Source organism: Malaya genurostris, chromosome 2, assembly GCF_030247185.1.
Source record: "Malaya genurostris strain Urasoe2022 chromosome 2, Malgen_1.1, whole genome shotgun sequence".
NCBI lineage: Eukaryota > Metazoa > Arthropoda > Insecta > Diptera > Culicidae > Malaya > Malaya genurostris.
Window position 1 is genome coordinate 165729346 of NC_080571.1, and position 18791 is coordinate 165748136.

At 39.3% G+C, this 18791-nt stretch overlaps 1 protein-coding gene across 1 annotated transcript in view; it reads right to left on the reverse strand.

The window, feature by feature from the left end:
• LOC131427127 (inactivation-no-after-potential D protein) overlaps positions 1 to 18791 on the reverse strand; it is a 1657698-nt gene that overhangs the window by 990523 nt on the left and 648384 nt on the right. The window lies entirely within an intron of this gene.

Below are 18791 nucleotides of genomic sequence, written 5' to 3' on the forward strand. Positions count from 1 at the left end.
AGGGTTGCTGAAATTCGCCTCACGCAACTCATTAACGTTCACCGCCTGCGAACGATTCAAGAACGGAGACAACAAAGCATGTAATGCCGGACGAGGCAAAAGCTATGCTTAATATGTGACTGCCTGAGCGACTTGCAAGAGAGAAGAGATCTTGCTTTTTCATGCTGGTTGCTATTCCGCCGTGAGCCATTCTCTACCATTTCAAGAGCAGGTATCATCAGGCACGAATAGCGCTTACATTGAGTCAATTTTTGACTCACTGCGAGTCAAAATGCCAGCAATCATGAATGCAAGTGTACGAAAAAATTTGAAGACAAAAATTAGCGATGCGATGGAAGCAATTTTTTATTTTGCTTAGTTTAATTGTCTCGTAGATAAAAAATAAAAATTGATAAAAAGTGTGCGTTGAACATCACAAATTAGCTTGGAAAACTTTAATATCATTACTTATCATTGAAAGATGGCTAAACGATTGGGTTGGATAAAAATTAAACTGATAGTCCACTTCAAAACGTCGTTTAAAATCGTATGCTAATGTACATATAATGTACTTCCTACTGCAATAAAACTAATGAAACAGTTTATTCAGATTTCACCGAATACTATTCTCACGTTCGTACTCCGTGCTGTTGAAATTTTGCGGCAAGTAATGGCAGATAGATTTTAAAAAAGCTGGAGTTGAATCACCTGAGGACAATCACTTTTGTAAAGTGAAAATTTTGCAGTTTATATGGCTTATATAAGAAATAAAATAAAAGGAATTATTTTCCACATATAACTGTAACAATTGTTTGATTCTCTTTCGAGTTGGTTTGATATTTATTTTATTTATGATTTTGAAAATGGACTGAAATATCTACAGTGATATTTTTTTAAATCACATATGATTATGAATGATCAAGTCCAATACGCAATATCAATATGCAATGCAAATAGAGTGACAAAAATATATTCTGAATATTGATTATAGAGGCAAGTCTAATCTTTTAATTCCAGGGATGATTTATTTTCTCATCTTTTTATTATATTAAACACAATTTAACGCTTCTTCGCATAGATTTGATTTATAGAAGTAATAGGAGTGCAGGGTTTTCCACAACGTTTGAACCTACTGAGACGCCATGTAACTGCTTGCTTCTGAAAAAATCAAAGCAATTAAGAAGAATGGCTAACAAAGAAATAGTCATTACTAACTAAATACTCATTCAGCATCTTTTACCATACATCTACGCAAATTATCGATTAGAATAACTGTACTACGATCAGGAAATTAAGACTTTTAAATTAAGAATCACGGTTGTGGTTCCGGCCAACTGCCACAGAATGTCGAAGCATTTGGTAAAACGCAACATAAAATTGGAGGAATAGATGTTCCATTGAAATTTACTTTTGCATTTTTGTATCGCCTTATTAACTTAGTCCTATTTTAATGCATTCATTAAATTTTTGCATTTAATATTATCATTTTTGGAGTTTCACAAAACTATTGCCTCGTAAGTTTTTTTCCAAAAGCAAACAGCAAAATAATAACGTAATGTGATATCAGTTGAGAAATTGATGAGCTGATATCAAATTAAGATTACAATCTGATATTGCTGTCAAAAATGTATTGAAAATAAAATGTTCTACAATTGACTCCCGAAGTGATCGGTTTAGCTTTTTTTTAAAAAGAACCTCCGCTAGAAGAAATTGTAAATTCAATTTCATAACATTTTACAATATTCATATTACAGAGGAAACGATTTCAATTTGAAAAATAACACAATCCGCGTGGTTTATCGATTTGTCAGATAGTGCAATTTAGAATTTTTGTTACTCATATCACACATTCAGTATTGAAACTACTCATTGTATTATTTACCTTAAAACTATGTTGAGCAAAAAATTTTTTACGTGAATACTTCAAGGATCACATACAAAGAGTCCAAATGAAATATAATTCTGTTATCACATAATCAGGAGATAGTAGGAGAATATACGATCAAGAAAAAAAAATTATGCATTTAATTCCACTTTATTTAACGTCACTAATGTCACGAGACAGATAATTTTGTTGTGTTTGATTGTATGATACTTGATTTTTAGTAATATTACCTATCATTCATTTCGTTATTGGAAGCTGCGGAAGGTCTTCATTGCACGATTATCCATGGCACAGTTTCCAACAAGTAACTGTAGAGAGTTTGTTTGTTTTTGATAATAATAGAAATATCATTCTTCAGTAAAATCTTATGTTGGCCTCCAAATTAGTGCCTTATACAAAATCCTGGCAGGTATCAAAGTTGTCCCTAACGCTACAAATCACGATTGAAGTATAGCAAACACCGAAGAAATGTGCAGTGAAGACAATTCAAAAAGATTCGATATCTTTTTTATAAGCTTCATTTAGGAATAAAATTTTATCCTGGGCGGTCATTCAGTTGTACCGCCATACATCACAGAGAACGAATCACCGTGAGTAGAAAATTCGACTCAACGCGAGTCATCAGCACCACCGAATAGCTTTCTACCTAAACGCTTGGAAACGAACTCACTGCGAGTCAACAGAGTGCATATATGATGCTTGCTTGCTTTGCCAAGCGGTTCAATTCCCTGAGTGGAAGGAAAGAATTAATAAAGCAGACACGGAATATATACAAACTGCTCGCCGCACGGGTGGAACATCGCCGGTGAAAAGAATAGTTCACGAGTATTGTTTCATTGATAGGATCAGCAACCTTGCTTCAATTGTTCTTGCCATCGCTACGGGTCGAGCGATGGGAAGAACATAATCGATGGCCTTCTCCACATAATCGTTACTAAAACCTTTTCGATATATGTAATTGTCAAGTCTCAAGACTTCTCGTCAAACCTACACGTACACAGAGAAAATTTATACATTTTATAAAAACCAAAATGCGGAAAATAAATGAACAGTCATTCGGTAACCAAGACGGGAATCAGACTCATTTTTTAGAAAGAACCTGCCACATGGCAGACCGTGACAATGTTAACCGCGCGACAAACTAAGTCCCAGTTAAGAAGGGACTTAGCACAAAAATAGTGAACAAGTGAAGAAAAAAAGAAAAATGCTAAGTCCAGTGTTAAAAAGGACTTAGCGCAATTAGAACGGCAATAGTACAAGTGAAAAATGCTAAGTCCAGTGCTAAAAAGGACTTAGCTCAATTCTAATTGAAAAAAGGGGGAAACAAATGCTAAGTCCAGTATTAAGGACTTAGCGCAATTTCTGAGATTTTAAAAAGTGAAAAGTATGGACTGAAAATTAAAAAAAAAGTGCTACAGCCAAGAAAAATAATAAAAAGGTTTTAAAAAATTGAACAGTATGGACTGAAGATTTTTTTAAAAGGGCTACACCCAAAAAAATGGGTTTTAAAAATTGAACAGTATATAAGAAGATATTTAAAAAAAGAAGTGATAAATTCAATTGAAAAAAAAGTGTCTTGAACCTCCGACAACAAGAAAAACTTGTGGAGAAAATATATAAAAAAACCTTTAGCGAACAATGGGATGGTTTTCATCTGAAGAGTCGACGGCGACGAACATCCTCTACGTAGGAAACGACGCGCAAACTTACGCGGCGGTGATTTTGGCAGCTATCGCAGGAGCCTATATTGTAGGCAAAGAACTCTACAAGTTGAACAGAATGGTCACTGAGCGTGCAGCAGAGCCAGCGGCCAAGATAGCAATAGCAACGGTGTAAAAGCTAAGTGGAAAGTTAATGTATTAAAATTTTTTTCGAGTATCAATTTGAAAAAAAAATTATATATTTTTATAAAATACACAGTTAAATATGGAAAATATCAAAGAATTTTTTTAAGAAATAGAGGCAGCCGCCGAATACTTTAATGAAATCGACCGGCAAGCGGCAAAAATTTTTAAAACTAAGGAAAACATAAAAGCCTTTGCCGAAGCAGAAAATCACACATTAAATTTAGAAATTAAAATTTCTCCTGAACAGACTGAGAAAACCGAAATAGTTAAAATAGAAGTATCGCAGGGGCCGTACTTCGACAAAAAAGAAGCAACTCGAAAAAACAAGGCTTATTTTGCACGGAAAGGAATTTACCTTTTTTTTCATAAATACGTTTATTTCATAGGCAATATACATACGCTTTTCTTCGCCGTGGCATCTACAATACATAGTACTTTAAACCTAATACATTTCGAATATCCTATTAGTATGTTGGTATTCATTAGTTAATCTAAACACTGTTTTTATCAAGCGAGTTGCTATTATAAATTACATTAAATGAAATACATTTATTTTGTACATGATCTTATAACTATTTCAGGTTTGTTTGTATCAGTTCATCACTTTTATTTAACATAAGATAGCTGGCTATTGGTTGAACTCATGGAAGAGAAAACAATCTAACATAAAATAAAATTTAAATTGGAACTCCAATGGACTTAATGAAATAATAAAGAAGTTTCATGTAAGGAACGTCACGACAAGCAAGAATGTCGCGAACTGGGACATTGGATAGTCTCCCTTGGGTACGCAAGGAATTTATTAGTTGAGATCTGACATCACGATACTCCACGCATGTCCAAACAACATGGTCAATATCGCGGTAACCTTCGCCACAAGCACAATGATTAGTCTCGGAAAGTCCAATTCGAAGGAGATGTGCATCTAGCGTGTAGTGATTGGACATGAGTCTGGACATCACACGAATGAAATCTCTACTCACATCCAATCCCCTGAACCATGCCTTTGTCGATATTTTAGGAATAATTGAGTGCATCCACCGACCCAGATCATCTTTATCCCAAGAAGCTTGCCAGCTGGCAAGTGTTCTTTGGCGAGACGCGCTATAGAATTCATTGAAAGCAATTGGTCTCTCATAAATTTCACCCTCAATAGCACCACGTTTGGCTAAAATATCGGCTCTTTCATTGCCTGGAATGGAGCAATGAGCCGGGACCCAAACTATTGTGATTTGATAATTATTATTCAATATGACGTCCAGGCACTGTTTTATTTTGCCCAAGAAAAAAGGTTCATTTTTGCCAGCAGCCTTTGAGCGAATGGCTTCAATTGCACTCAGACTATCTGTGAAAAGAAAATAATGGTTTGGAGATAATGTGACGATTACACTCAAACTATGATGAACTGCTGCTAACTCTGCTATATAAACAGATGCAGGTTCTTGAAGCCTAAAGGAGACCGAAACATTATTGTTGAACATACCAAACCCTGTCGCTTCTTTAATTCGCGATCCGTCCGTGTAAAACATTTTCTCAGAGTCGATATGCCTGAACTTACTTGTAAATATTTTTGGGATTTCCAACGAGCGTAGGTGTTCCGGAATTCCACGCACTTCGCGCTGCATGGATGTGTCGAAAAATAAAGTTGAGTCAGGGACATTTAGGAGGCTGACACGGATAGGAATATATCTTGAAGGGTTGATTTCCTGTGACATATGGTTAAAATATACAGTCATGAATCTTGTTTGAGATTGAAGCTCAACTAGCCTTTCGAAGTTATTAATAACTAGGGGATTCAGTACCTCGCATCTTATTAGCAGTCGCGACGAAAGCTCCCAAAAACGATCCTTCAATGGAAGAACTCCCGCCAGAACTTCAAGACTCATTGTATGTGTCGAATGCATGCACCCTAAAGCAATTCGCAAACAACGATATTGAATTCGCTCTAATTTGATAATATGAGAGTTTGCAGCGGAACGAAAGCAAACGCATCCATATTCCATCACTGAAAGTATCGTTGTCTGATACAATTTTATTAGATCTTCCGGATGAGCACCCCACCAAGATCCGGTTATTGTTCGAAGAAAATTTACTCTTTGTTGGCATTTTGTTATCAGAAACCTAATGTGTCCTCCCCACGTGCATTTGGAATCAAACCACACCCCGAGGTATTTGAAAGTCAAAACCTGTTGGATCATTCTTCCCATCATATGAAGCTGAAGCTGCGCGGGATCATGCTTTCTTGAAAAGACGACCAGCTCTGTTTTCTCCGCAGAGAATTCGATACCCAGATGGACAGCCCAAACGGACAAGTTATCTAAGGTATCTTGCAATGGTTTTTGCAGATCAATAGCTTTGGGTCCAGTAACTGAAACTACGCCATCATCTGCCAATTGTCTTAGTGTACATGGGGATACTAGACAGCTTTCAATGTCATTCACGTAAAAATTATAGAGGAGCGGACTGAGGCAAGAGGCTTGCGGTAGACCCATGTAGCTAATTCTGAATGTTACCAAATCGCCATGTGAAAAATGCATGCGTTTCTCTGACAAAAGGTTGTGCAAATAATTATTTATAACCGCTGGGAGTCCATGTTGGTGAAGCTTGTCTGAAAGAACATCAATGGAAACTGAATCAAATGCTCCTTTAATGTCTAAAAATACAGATGCCATTTGTTGCTTTTGAGCGAAGGCAATTTGGATGTCAGACGAAAGTAATGCAAGGCAATCATTCGTCCCTTTATTTCTACGGAAGCCAAACTGAGTATCTGACAACAAACCGTTCGTCTCGACCCAAGCGTCGAGACGTCGTAGAACAATTTTTTCGAACAATTTTCTGATGCAGGACAACATCGCGATGGGTCTATATGAGTTGTGATTGGAAGCTGGTTTCCCCGGCTTTTGAATGGCGATAACTTTCACTTGCCTCCAGTCAGGTGGAACCATATTTTGCTCAAGAAGCTTGTTGAACAATTCCAACAAACGTCTTTTTGCGAGGTCGGGCAGATTCTTCACCAAATTGAATTTAATTCTGTCCAACCCAGGAGCGTTATTGTTACAAGACATGAGTGCTATGGAAAATTCCATCATTGAAAAGGAGCTATCAATGGAACCATTATTTGAAAAAGATTCCCTAATAATGCTACGCGTAGGAACAGAATCTGGACAAACTTTCCTCGCAAAATCAAATATCCATCGGTTCGAGTATTCCTCACTCTCATTTCCTACGTTACGATTCCTCATTCGTCTGGCCGTATTCCAAAGAGTGCTCATTGAGGTTTCGCTTGACAAACCTTCGACAAAATGTCTCCAATAGCTACATTTCTTGGCCCGAAGTATGCTCTTGTACTTGGTTTCTAAAGTCAAGAATTTTTCAAAATTCTGAGGAGTTCCTCCTCCTCGTTTTAAAAACGTCTTGAAGGCATTTTGTTTCGCGTGCTTAGCATCTGAGCACTCTTTGTCCCACCAAGGGTTTGGAGGCCTTCTTTTAGACGATGGACCAAGAAATCGTTTGGTTTGGGCTTGTTCTGCGGCCTCCAGAATCGAACAAACGAGGAAGTCATATTCTTCAAGTGGGGGGAGCTCTTCCATTGAAGTTAAGGCACTTGAAATATTACTTTGGTATTTAATCCAGTCAATATTTTTTGTCAAATCATATGGAATATTAACTGAATTAGCAATGCCTTTGTTACTGCTAATTGAGATGATGATTGGTAAATGATCGCTACCGTGTAAATCAGGAAATACTTTCCAGGTGCAATCTAGTCGAATTGAAGTCGAGCAAAGAGATAAATCTAATGCACTTGGACGTGCAGGAGGTCTTGGGAGGAATTTACCTTGATCCTGCACAATATAATCTCTAAAAAAAAATAAAATAAAATAAATTTTTTTTTAAACACCCATATTATTTGATGTAAATTCTACGGTTTTACTAACAACAAACTAACTATTGAATATGAATGGACGAAATTGAAGAAAGCCTGAATACATTAAAGGCAATCCAAAGTAATTTTAGGAAAGTTCCGAATAGAACCTATCCGAGCCAAATTTTACAATTGAAAAGAAGCGAAGCGAGCTTCGCTCAAAACTTAATTAACGAAAAACTTGCCGAGCTAGAGAACAATCTAGACTCAGACCTTTTCAATTTAATCAACCGAGAAGCAAAATTGCTCTCGGGAAAAATTTACAATATCATAGACATTAAACTCCCATACGCCAAACCGTCGTTATTGCTTAAATTTAAACGGGCGACAAAGGAATTAGTTAAGCTAAATCGTGAGGCAAAAACCAAAATGACTAATCTGGAAAATACAATAAAAACAGTGACAGTTTTAATACCGGAATTTGATGGAAATCCAACAAACCTCACCAGCGTCATTGATGCACTGGATATTATTAAGACAATAGTTACAAATGATAACAAACAATTAGTTATCAGCATCATATTATCAAAACTAAGAGGCAAAGCGCGAAACGCTTTTGCCGCCAAGCCCGAAAACGTCGAGTCCATAGTGGACAAATTAAAAACAATTGCACCCGCCTCCGTAGGAGCAGTGCAATCTAAACTAAAATTATGCAAACAAAAGTCTGACATAATTACTTTTACAAATGAAATCGAAACTCTCGCTACGCAGCTTGAAGCTGCGTACTTGCAAAAAAAATTCATGCAGAGGTAGCAAAAGAAATGGCTACCCAAGAAGCAATTAAACACATGGCCGAAGGCCTAAAAAATGAAAAAACTTCTATTATTATACGAGCAGGAACATACACGGACCTAGCTTCAGCAATAAATAAAGTGCTGGAAGTGAACCCGGCCTGCGAAGAAAAAGTATTGCTCACAAAAATGCAAACAAACAAAACCGCCACTCAGCAAAGAAATAACGGCGAGGGGCGGCAATTTAAACAACAAATACCGTTTTTCAATTTCCCTTTTCAGCCACGCTCTCCAAATCAGCGTATTTGGAATAATCAAAACAACCAACAAATGCAAATGCCTTACCAGGCAAATCAAAGTCAAGGTCGTCAAATGCGACCAAATTTTAACCAGTGGCATAACATGCCTCAACAAACGTGCTGTTACGGACAATTTCCTTTTGCTCCGAATCAGCGGTTCTATTCACAGAACCAACATCAATACCAAAACAACTGGAGAAATAACCTCAATACAAATTTTAGCAACGCAAATCCAAATAGAAATGTGATGTATGCGGAAAACGTTTCAGCGTCAACATCGGGTGCTCAAGATGTCGGCCGCCAGCCAGATGGAACAACCAAAACGAATCAGAGCACCAGAACAAACGTGAACCAAAATGTAGGTCACTTCGAGGCTCGGTCAATGAACCAAGCAAACCAGTAATAAAAATATACAATTGCGATATAAATGATACAAATTTCGTAATTCTAAAACTAGATGTTTGCGACAAACCGGTTACATTAATTGTAGACACAGATGCAGACATTTCTATATTAAAAGAAAGCGCACTAAAACCTAACATGCTTATTCATATGAATGAGAACTGTATCATAAATGGTGTTACCGAAGGTAAAATAGAAACCGAAGGCAGCACATATGCTAATACTAAACTAAATGATCATTTAATACCACATAAATTCCAAATAGTTAATGATAATCTACCTATTTTTACAGACGGAATCCTGGGTAGAGATTTCCTAATAAACTATGAATGCAATATATGCCTAAAAACATGGCTAATTACTTTCGAAATTAATAATGAAATTTTCGAAATACCTATTAGAGATAAATTCAATGAAAAATTCATAATACCTTCACGATGCCAAATAATTAAGGAAATTAAATTAAGAAATATAACTGAGGATAGCGTTATCCTATCCGATGAAATAAAGCCAGGAATGAATTGTTCAAAGGCTCTAATCAGTCCTGGTGCCCAATATGTAAATATTATGAATACTAGTGATAGTTTTGCACAGATATCTCTAAACGACTTACTAGAAAAAAATGAAGTAATCGCAGCTAGCAACTATGAAGCAGCCGGACACGAAAATCAAAATTATAAACAAAAAATTAAGCAACGATTGCAAAAATTGCAAAATCAGATCGATATTAAAAATATACCAATAAATGCTCGAGATAAAATAATAGACCTATGCAAAAGATACAACGACATTTTCGCACTCAAGGATGGTCCATTAAGTGCAAACAATTTCTACAAACAGGAAATTAATTTAGAAAATAAATCACCAGTTTACATAAAAAATTATCAAACACCTGAAGTTCACAAAAAAGAAATAAATAACCAAATCGATAAAATGCTTGATGAAGGTATTATTCAACCTTCCGTATCCCCGTATAACTCACCTCTTTTACTAGTACCGAAAATATCAAACAATGAAGACAAAAAATGTCGATTAGTCATTGATTTTCGCCAACTAAACAAAAAAATTATAGCAGATAAATTTCCCTTACCAAGAATCGATGAAATACTTGATAATCTAGGTCGAGCAAAGTATTTTACGACACTCGACCTGATGTCAGGCTTTCATCAGATTGAATTACAAGAAAACTCAAAAAAATACACAGCATTTTCGAGTTCAACAGGCCACTACGAATTCAATAGATTACCTTTTGGACTAAACATTTCGCCTAACAGCTTCCAACGTATGATGACAATCGCTCTGTGCGGTTTACCACCAGAGTGTGCGTTCTTGTACATTGATGATATTATTGTGGTGGGCTGTACAATCAACCACCATTTGAAAAATTTAGAAATTGTCTTTCAACAACTCAGGAAATATAACCTAAAACTAAACCCAACAAAATTTAATTTCTTCGGAAGTGATGTCACATATTTGGGTCATCACATTTCGGAAAAAGGTATTCTACCAGATCCATCCAAATTCTCAGCAATAAAAAATTATCCCACTCCTACTAATGCAGATGAAGTCAGACGATTCGTAGCATTTTGTAACTACTATCGTCGCTTCATAGAAAATTTTGCGAAAATAGTACACCCACTAAACAAACTACTTAGAAAAAATACAAAATTTGATTGGTCGCCTGAATGCGAACAATCCTTTCAATCACTTAAAAACAAACTTCTAACGCCAACAATTTTACAATTCCCCGACTTTACCAAGCAATTTATAGTAATCACAGATGCTTCCAAAATGGCCTGCGGTAGATCGTTCACCAAAGGCGAATCAAATAAGTCGACTATTGAACAGGAACTGACAGCAATCCATTGGGCCATCACACACTTTAGACCTTATTTATATGGAAGAAAGTTTCTTGTCAAAACAGATCACAAACCATTGGTATATCTGTTTTCGATGAAAAATCCTTCTTCAAAATTAACAAGAATGCGTTTAGACCTCGAAGAATTTGACTTCGAAGTAGAATACGTACAAGGTAAATTAAATGTAGGAGCGGACGCGCTCTCTAGGATTAAAATAAACACAGATATGTTAAGTAATATGTCTATTTCAAAGGTTCAAACTAGAGCCGACAAAAGGAAACAAAATGACGAAAATATTATTCAGAAAGAGAAAAACCTTAATGATTCGTTAGATACTGAGCTTGATCAACTCAAAGTATTTGAATCAATCAATATAAATGAAGTACACAACATGCAAAAATTAAGCATTGAAAAATCGTCGACAAATAATATAAATAGTCTTAAAATTTCAATTCAAAATAAAAATTACAAAAAGGATTTGACTCAAGCGTAATTTACCCGATGTATAATCACAAATATGAATGAATCTCTCGAGAGGATTTTAAATATTATAGAAGAAAAAGCTAATAAATTGAATATTGGAAAAATTGCTCTAGCGCTTTCGAATACAATTTTCAATTTTATTAGTATTAATAATTTTAAGTCAGCATGTAATAAACATCTGAAATCACTTCAAATCATACTCTATCAACCGCAACGCGAGATAGATGATAAAAAACTTAAATGTCATTATATATGACCAATCAAAACATTGTAAACACATTACACTTCACACAATATTGTAAGAGATTTCTTGAGACCAGACCTTAATCTTTATTAACCGAAAATGACTCCGTAAACTTCATCATTTTTTTTACGGGGATGGTGTGGCGGAATTACAAAACCACCACGTTTTCCACGTTAAACCCTCAGAACAATTTCAATATTACATTTCATTTCGACACAATGTAGTTATATTGTAAACGTCTTCTTGAGAATACTTTGTACGGAAACCAGCCATACATCGTAGCACACACAGTCTTATGATTTGATGCATCGGCACTTTACAAATCATAAACTTTAAATATTTTATGAGTTGGACCGATATGACCGAAATTATGCTCGGTACCAAAACGGTCCTCCTATCTTAAACACTTGAACTGCTTACAGCGCACAAGCAAAGTAACGCAATGAATATAAACACTTTAAACCATGCGCGCCGCTGGCGTGGATTTTCCGCCTCGCGCGAAGGAAAATAAATAACTTCAATTGTTCTTGCCATCGCTACGAGTCGAGCGATGTTTATTAAACATTAGCCTTCTCCACATAATCGTTACCAAAACCTTTTCGATATATGTAATTGTCAAGTCTCAAGACTTCTCGTCATACCTACACGTACACAGAGAAAATTTATACATTTTATAAAAACCAAAATGCGGAAAATAAATGAACAGTCATTCGGTAACCAAGACGTGAATCAGACTCATTTTTTAGAAAGAACCTGCCACAATAGTTTGTGTAGACGCAGCCGAAGGTCCGGCAACCCTGCCGATATGACGATAAATTGATAGTTACGTTCACTTAAACCAATTGGCATAACCGAACTGTCAGATCAGAGTAGGAAGAGAAGCGTAGTGAAAACGTAGGTAACGTAGTAAAAAACGTTGGTTTCCGGGCGGACAGATCGATTATTATCAGATTGATCTATTAGATTAATTGTAAGTTGTTATTCATTATATTACACTAATACTAGCGTGCATTTCGCTTAGAATCTCGCGTCGGCTAACCAAGTGAATGGGTGCACTAATTTGTAAGTTTCAATTCTTTCTTTATTTGTAAAACGAATTAAAATGAATTTATTACTAGTTGAAGCGTTAATAAACGACTGTCGGAAAAGGAGCAGAACGTCACTTGGTGTTATCTCATACAGCCGAAATCGACCCAACAAAACTTCAAAAATTACACGATGCCCGTGTTGAGAAGTCCGCTAGCGAGCCCTAACCTCAACGATTCTGAAAGCAACTGCGCCGCCTGTGATAAGCCGGATATGATGGACAATATGAACCAGTGCGATGGATGCAACGATTGGTGACACTTTTCCTGTGCGGGTGTCACGGATTCGGTTAACGAGAGAGCTTGGAGCTGTTCTAAATGCAATTTAGCAGCTAATGTATCACCGGTAAGCAGTGTTTCGGATCGTGCTTCTCGACTAGCTGATACAATGCAACGGTTAGTGGAGAGACAAGAGTTGGTAAACAACGTGTCGAATTAGAGCTTCAAAAGAAGTTCCTGGAAGAACAGAAAATACTGTTCAATGCCGCCGTTATGGAAGAGATTAAGTCGTGTGAGCCGCCGCTCTACCCAAAACCGGGTGAACGAGTGGCTGGTTTCAACAGGAGAAGGCGCATTGGGTGTAATCGTCGATCCACTAGCAGCCTCCCAGACAGAACTCGAGCCGCCAGCGGGACTTGCAAATTCATCGAACGAAAAACAGTTAGAAGTTTCACCGGATATCGAGCCTGGTGCAGCGGAATCGCAGCAGTCACAGAGACAGCTGGATGCCTGCGACCAGCAGAAACTAGCTCAGGAGCAAATCATCGATTTACGAGGGGAGTTGGAGCAATGTAAGAAGCTGCTTACCGGACTGCACATGTCAAACAACACTCAGGTAAAGGCTACTGATACAATAAAAAAATTCTGTCCGAAAGCCCCTGATTGAGAAAATCGTCATGCCTTAATTAACAATCCTTGTCAGTCTTTATCAACAAATCCCCCCACGATCAATACCAATGCACATAACGATACTCTTGCTGACGAAGAGTTAAACAGCCGTGAAAGGTTCAATTTATATGGAGCTGCAAATCAAAGGAATCGCCCCATACTTTCACGGAATACACGAGTGAATTTGTCCTCAAATCCGCAACAGCTTACAGAACGGCAGTTTGTGGCCCGCGACCTTCCGTCCAATACACGAGTGAATTTATCCCCAACCCCCCAACAGATTGCAACGCGGCATTCGCTGGCTCGTGATCTTCCCTGTTTTTCCGGCAATCCTTCGGACTGGCCGATATTCATCTCTAACTTCAATTACACTACGAACGCTTGTGGCTATACAGACGGTGAAAATATGGTTCGACTTCAACGATGTCTCAGAGGACACGCACTTGAGACTGTTCGTAGCCAATTGGTGTTACCCCAGGCGGTGCCACACGTCATCGAAACGCTTCGCATGCGGTATGGGCGACCGGAGGTGTTGATAAACTCGTTGCAGCGAGATGCACGAGCAATTCCTGCTCCTAAATCGGAAAAACTGGAAGGATTAATTGAATATGGGATGGCAGTGCAAGCATTGTGTGATCATATTAAAGCAGCTGACGAACAGGCGCATTTGGCAAACCCTACGCTTTTGCACGAGCTTGTGGGAAAGCTACCAGCGGATCAAAAGCTAATGTGGGCTGGCTACAGACGAGGTGTTGTGAATTTAAATCTACGAACTTTCTGCGACTATGTTATGTCCGACGTCGTCCATGACGCGTCGAGTGTCGTACTGTACGAACCTGACGCAGGAAAAACAGCGAGCAAGGAAAAGTCGAGAAATAAAGGATACACGAATACACATGCTGTCATTGATATAAACGATCCGATCCAAACTAAAACCACGAAATCGTTTGAGTGTCATTATTGCGGCAAGCAAAGTCACCGTCTTCGTGAATGCAACAGATTCAAAGCACTAAGTGTGGACGATCGATGGCGAAAGGTTCGCGAATTGGGATTATGTCACACTTGTCTCTTTAGGCATGAACAATGGAGTTGTCGTAGCACGTACCGGTGCACAGTCGATGGCTGTCAGTATCGCCATCATGCGCTTCTACATTCGGGAAGAAACCTCGCAGTTGTCTCGACGTCTGATCCGGCAGAAAATCATACTCACCGTTATCTTGAGTCTAGTTTTCTTTTCGTATAGTTCATATTACTGTTTATGGGAAGTCTGGGTCTACTGATGTTTTTGCATTCCTAGATGAGGGTTCTACGCTCACACTGATTGAAGGCGAATTAGCAATGCAGCTTGGTATCGAAGGAAGTCCTCAGCCACTCTGCCTTCACTGGACAGGCAACGTGTCGCGCAGCGAGAAGGATTCACAAAGGGTTTGCTTCAAGCTCGCGGGAACAGAATACTGCAGAAGATTTAAGATAACAGAGGCAAGAACGGTTGACTGTCTCAACCTGCCTAGTCAGAGTGTTCATCGAGAACAAGCGGAGAAGAGGTGTAAGCACCTGAAAGGATTACCACTGCCTAGTTATGCGAATGCTGTGCCGAAACTGTTAATCGGAATCGATAATCTACGATTGGCTTTGCCACTGAAAGTGAAAAAAGGAGACGGAAATGGACCAATAGCAGTAAAAACACGACTCGGTTGGTGTGTATACAGCCAGCAACGGAACGAATCCAGCCAGATGCATAGCTTTCACATCTGCGAGTGTAATTCCAACAGCGAGTTACATGAAGTCATGAAACAGTTCTTCGAGCAAGCGAGTGTTAAAATACCGGATTTACATCGGAGGAAGATCGACGTGCTTAGAGTACTACTAAACGGATCGGGAATCGGTTCGAGACCGGATTATTGTGGAAGCAGGACGAAATAGTACTCCCAAACAGTTACCCGATGGCTATGCGTCGTCTGAATTGCCTCGAACGTTGGATGGAACGTAATCCCCCGTTGAAGGAGAATCTTCATCAACAGCTTCGCGAATACAGTGAGAAGGGATATGCCCACCGAGCGACAAACGATGAATTAACGAGAGCAGATCCAAACAGAGTATGGTATCTTCCCTTAGGAGCAGTAACCAATGCGAAGAAACCCGGGAAGGTTCGCATAATCTGGGATGCGGCGGCTAAAGTAGATGGCGTATCGCTCAATTCCGTTTTAGATGACTGAGCGTGTGTTAGGCATGTTGTGGTTTCCCAGGACAGATGAGCTGCGATTAGAGAATCGGCAGATTCTAAGGTGTGTTATGACGCTGTTTGATCCCTTAGGATTACTGGCACCTTTCTCTATCCACGGCAAGGTACTCATTCAAAACCTCTGGAGAACTGGTGCGGATTGGGATGAAGAAGTCGACGACAATGCTTATGACTTCTGGCGAAGATGGACGAAAATAATAGAATTCATTTCGACCGTGCATTTACCACGATGCTACTTTCCTGGTGCAACGGAAAACACGTATACTGATGCTCAACTTCATGTGTTTGTGGACGCTAGTGAAACCGCCTACTCTTGTGCTGTGTACTTACAAACGATAGATATTAAAGATGATCCTCAAAGCGTTCTCGTGACTGGGAAAGCAAAGGTGGCCCCTGTGAAGCCAATGTCTGTGCCAAGATTAGAGTTGCAGGGATGCGTGCTAGGAACGCGATTAATGAAGTTATTTCTTGAGAATCACCGTATTTCCGTTACCAGACGGGTTCTTTGGACCGATTCTACAACTGCATTGTCTTGGATTCTAGCGGATCCACGCAACTATCAACCATTTGTAGCACATCGCGTCGGAGAAATCTTGGAGTCATCTAAAGCTAGCTAGTGGAGGTGGGTTCCGTCAAGATTAAACCCTGCGAATGAAGCGACTAAATGGAGAAGTGGCCCTTATTTCAGTGATGAGAGCAAATGGTTTGGAGGACCAAGTTTTCTACTTCTCTCGGAAGACAATTGGCCGAAATCTGCGAAGTCGTCAGTAGCAACTACTGAGGAACCGCGTCCGTCATCGTTACTTCATGTGTTGATTGGATACCTGATCGATTACAACCGCTTTTCACGCTGGGAAAGACTTCATCACACTATCGCGTACGTCAACCGTTTCGTGTACAACATCCGAAGTGTGGGACCAAGGTATTTCGGACATCTCCAGCAAGAGGAGTTACTGGCTGCTAAGGAGACTATTTTTAAGCAAGTTCAGGCTGAAAGTTACATGGATGAAGTGATACTGCTGAAAAGAAACTTATCTCTACCATCGGATCAAAGGAAGCCGTTGAATTCCAGTAGTCCGTTACACCAATTCATGCCGGTGTTGGACGATCGTGGACTAATCCGCCAATACAGTCGAGTAAGGAAAGCTCAACATCTGTCTGCCGATATGCGGTACCCTATAATAATGCCAAAAGATCATCCTGTAACGTTGCTTCTGATCGATTGGTATTATCGTACATACCGTCACGCTAATCATGAAACGGTATGCAACGAGATACGGCAAGTGTTCACTATCCCGAGACTTCGTACAATGGTGAGAAGGATCTCCCGGGAATGTCAATTTTGTAAAATTCGTAGAGCTCAACCGCAAATGCCCGTAATGGCTCCATTGCCAGAAGCTCGGCTTGCTGATCACGTTCGTCCATTCACGTATACGGGAATCGACTACTTCGGACCGCTTCTGGTGAAAATTGGAAGATCAAACGTGAAAAGGTGGATTGCTCTCTTCACCTGTCTAACAGTTCGTGCAGTTCATCTGGAAATTGCTTACAGTTTATCTACTGCTTCCTGTATCTCCTGTGTCAGAAAATTTGTATCTAGGCGAGGGTCTCCAGTCGAGTTCTTTACAGACAACGGGACAAACTTCCAGGGAGCAGAGCGAATTCTACGCGAGCAGATCAACCAGGGATTGTCTGCAACATTTACGAACGCGTCGACAAAATGGACCTTCATTCCACCAGTAGCTCCGCACATGGGTGGCGCGTGGGAGCGTTTAGTGCGTTCGGTGAAAACAGCGATGGGGTGTGCGTATTCGGACGAGAAGTTGGACGATGAAGGACTGCAAATGTTGGTCGTGGAGGTGGAAGGATTGGTAAATTCAAGGCCTCTGACGTACTTGTCGATCGATTCTGAGGAATCGGAGGCGCTCAAACCGAATCACATCTTGCTTGGAAGTTCAAGTGGTGTCAAACAACCGGTTGTGCCTCTAGCTTCGCGGACTAAGATTTCGCGAGATACGTTAACTCAAATTCAACAGCGTCTTGACGTTTTCTGGACACGATGGCTATTGGAATACATGCCAGTGATTCGCAGACAGTCGAAGTGGTTTGGCGAGGTCAAAGCTATTGAAGAAGGGGACTTAGTACTGATCGTCGAGGAAGCGAAGCGGAACGGCTGGACTCGTGGTCGCGTGGCTGCTGTTACGAAGGACAGCGAGGGCAGAGTACGTCAGGCGATAGTTCAAACCTCGAGCAGACAGCTGCGTCGTCCGGTATCCAAACTAGCGTTGTTGGATGTTGGCAAGACACGTGTAGTCTCGGCCAATGGTAAGATACACCCGGGGGAGGATGCAGACGCAACCAAAGGTCCGGCAACCCTGCCGATATGACGATAAATCGATAGTTACGTTCACTTAAGCCAATTGGCATAACCGAACTGTCAGATCAGAGTAGGAAGAGAAGCGTAGTGAAAACGTAGGTAACGTAGTGAAAAACGTTGGTTTCCGGGCGGACAGATCGATTATGATCAGATTGATCTATTAGATTAATTGTAAGTTGTTATTCATTATATTACACTAATACTTATTGTATCCAACGTAATTCAGGTCTAGCGTGCATTTCGCTTAGAATCTCGCGTCGGCTAACCAAGTGAATGAGTGCACTAATTTGTAAGTTTCAATTCTTTCTCTATTTGTAAAACGAATTAAAATGAATTTATTACTAGTTGAAGCGTTAATAAACGACTGTCGGAAAAGGAGCAGAACGTCACTTGGTGTTATCTCATACAGCCGAAATCGACCCAACAGTTTGTTTTAAGCGACTCTTCCAATTTCGAAAATATTAATACAATATAGGATACGATCAGCAATCCACTAATATTCAAACACTATTTTCTACGCAATATGAACTAAACCCGCTCCGAAAATA